We start from the raw sequence: 3269 nt of genomic DNA, 5'->3' as shown, positions 1-3269 counted from the left end.
TTTTTAAAATCAGTAATTTTTAATGGAAACAACTTGACCAAAAATCTGTCCCAGAATTTTGAGACCCATTAAAACGAAGTTTAATGAGACAAAAAAAAAAAAAAGAGGATCTCAAAATGAGATGTTCCTGGATAATCCAAAAACCTTAAATCCGATGATAAGTGTTCTTATAAAAGACACACATAGGAGACACAAACACAGAGAAGAGAAGAAGCCCATGAGGAGATGGAGGCAGGACCTGGAGTTAAGCAGCCACAGCTGAGGAAGACCTGCATCCATCACGAGAAGCTACAAGAAGTAAGGAAGGATCCTGCCCAGAACCTTACAGGGCAGGATTGCAGCCCAATTCACACCCTGGTGTCACCTCTGACTTCCAGAATTGTGACAGAATAAATTTCTGTTGTGAGACCCTCAATTGGCTACAGCACCCAAAGGAAACTAATACAGGTGGTAAGTTTATTTTTGTAAGTGAGTTTAGAAGAGGTTACCAGAATAGTGTCTTAACTCACTATCGCAGTGACCAGTGAACACAAGAGCAGAGCAAAATCAGTCTTTCATGATCGTTACTAGAAAGAGTACTGAACATATTATGGAATATCAAATCCAGAAAGACCCATATTTGTATCTATTCATTCAAAAATTTTTGGAAATGTACTAAGGCTCTCTTCAAGGGACATAATGAAAAAGAAACATATAAGGTCTCTGTCTTGTGGAATTTTATTCTAAGGGGGTATCACTAGGTAGAAGTTTTTCATAATAGCACATTTGAATTTTAAAAACATATTCTTTAAAAACAGTCTTTTGACAGGTATCATTACTACGTAGAAAAGAAGATCCTTTGTAAGCTAATGCATTCATACCATGTGACCCGTTTCTTAGCTATAAAGGACTTTTGAAGGTCTAATCAACCTATGGTGTGCCTCTGCTTCTCATAATGCTCCATATGTGAGAGGTTGTTTTATTTATTCCATTGTTTTCTAATAAATTGCCATGTCTTCAGAAAAACCAAATGAGAAAAAAAGAATAAAAAGAAGCAGCTGACAATTATGCTACACAATAAATGCTAGAATAGACGAAAATAAATATTTAATGGTGTGACTAAGTGTAAGGGTATGGGGTTATTAGAAAAATGTTGAATTGAGAGTTTTTCTGGGGGTATTTTAAGCTTTTCTTTCCTTTTTGTTCATGCCAAGCGACCTCAGGCGATTGGGACTCAAGAGGTTTCATGGTATGAACTGTTAGGCCATAACTTAGTGAACTAAAACACAGCATATGGCAATTAGTGGCGTGCGGTTTCCTTGAAGCTATTCATTTGGCCAGTGTAACAGGAGCACCTAAATTCCTTCAATGTATCATAATTTGGTGCAATGGAAGGGGTCCAAGGGAAAGAGGGGCATTGCCGGAGAGAAGTGTTCCAAAATGCACCAGTACTCAGGTAATGAAGGATGAGGAGCAAGGGCTAGGTGCACAGAATCTTTACTACACAATGCAAATTAGACACAAAAGAGCAAGAGCCAGGAAAGATAGATGATCCAAAGAAATAAAACTCTTCAGGCATCAGCAACTCTTCAAAAGTTCTTTTGACCCTTTACTTTTATCATTTCACATTTTCACTTTATGAAGTAGAAAAGCTGTTACTTGGTTTGTGTTATTTTGGAAGAGTTGAGTAGCTGTGAATTGTTCTTCTATATTTAAATTCTAGAGAATTCCTCCTTCTGTTTTATTATTTTTTTAAATTGGATCATATGAAAATTAATATACATTATAAACCAGGAAGACATCCTCAGGGCATTGGGACAGACTCCACCATAGAAGAATTGCCTAAGAGAGATCATCCTGCCATAGTTAGCTGAAGTGTTATCATCTTTTCATAAAATATATCATAGTATCACATTTTTCTCTCATGCTCATGCAAAGGTTGGGATGTATGTACTCCTTGGTCAGTTATCAAGCTAATCCTGAATTAGATTTCTACCTCAATATTCATCATAATAAAACTTTAATCATAATAAAGTATAAATCTGGAGCAAATCACATATGTGTTCTGCAAACATGATTGCTTCTAATATAACCAAAACTATAGTAGTTATAAAGAAATGGAAGGCTTGATCTCCAAATGTTTTTACTCTTTCTTATTATGAATGCATGGAAATGATAATAAGAAGAAGAAAAGGAGGAGAAGGAGAGGAGGAGAAGAAGAAAGTCATTTGTTGAACCCATAAGTGTTAGGGATTGTGCTAAGGGATTTACATGCTTACTTCTTTTTACACAGTGACCTTGCTAGGTAGGTATTTTTGCCTTCATTTTATAGGGAAAGTCTCCCTTTCAACACATAAAGCTGACAACTGGAGTGATGGGCTATGTGCTCAGCATTTCTAGATCTAGTTATTCAAAGGAATTATGAAATCTGCATTTATTTAATGTAAAGTTTTCTGATTTTAAAGTGTTTTCATGTAATTCATTTTTTTAAATGTATATACCAAAACAAGCTCTCTAGATTTGCCTTAACCTTTCAAGTTTTTGAAATCATAGTCATCTCTCATGAAGAACCTTCTTGCATTAAAATCTTCTTTCACATACTGTCTGTGTAGAAAAGAATCCTAAAATCATCTGTGCAATTCTAATGGATGAATCTTATGGATGAAGAAACTGAATTCCAGAGAGGGAAAGTGACTATCTCAAGATCACACAGTAAGGAGCAAAGGTTAAATTAGGAGACAACCTTCTTCTGAATCCATTTGCATTTTTCTCACTCTACTAGGCTGCCTCAAAACCAAACCAGGTATGGAAAATGTAGCATGTCACTAACAGGTCATTTATTTACTACTCTTCCTCAGTTATAGCTAACCATCATTGCATAAACCCATTTCTTAAAACTGAAATCTATGCAATTCTATACATATATAAAATGTGTTCCTTTTGCTGCTGTTGAATTTAATAATGGGGAATATGATATCAACACCATATGTAAAATGTAATGACAACAAAAGCTTGATAAAATACTATGTACATGTATATTGTTTGTAACTTGCTAATGGTCTTATTTCATAACATTAGTCAGAGAAATAAAATTACTTAACAGACTTCATATGAAATATACACAGGAAAATTATTTATATTTTGTAGCACTCACGAAGACTTTGCCTATGGTTTTTATTTTATTCCATTTCTTTGTCGAGGAAGCTGGCTTGCATACTAATAATACTGTGAATGTAATCCTCCAGTGCCTTTTGGTTCTCATCATTCATTATTGATGCAATATTTTTGCT

The 3269-nt window shown here is 34.8% G+C and overlaps 1 pseudogene; it reads left to right on the top strand.

Annotated features, from left to right (window-relative positions):
- LOC109393727 (elongation factor 1-alpha 1 pseudogene) overlaps positions 1-3269 on the top strand; it is a 7072-nt pseudogene that overhangs the window by 1556 nt on the left and 2247 nt on the right.

Source organism: Hipposideros armiger, unplaced genomic scaffold (assembly GCF_001890085.2).
Source record: "Hipposideros armiger isolate ML-2016 unplaced genomic scaffold, ASM189008v1 scaffold_387, whole genome shotgun sequence".
NCBI classification, from domain to species: Eukaryota; Metazoa; Chordata; class Mammalia; order Chiroptera; family Hipposideridae; genus Hipposideros; species Hipposideros armiger.
The sequence above is the reverse complement of the archived record's forward strand: the minus strand, read 5'-3'. Positions and strand labels throughout refer to the sequence as shown.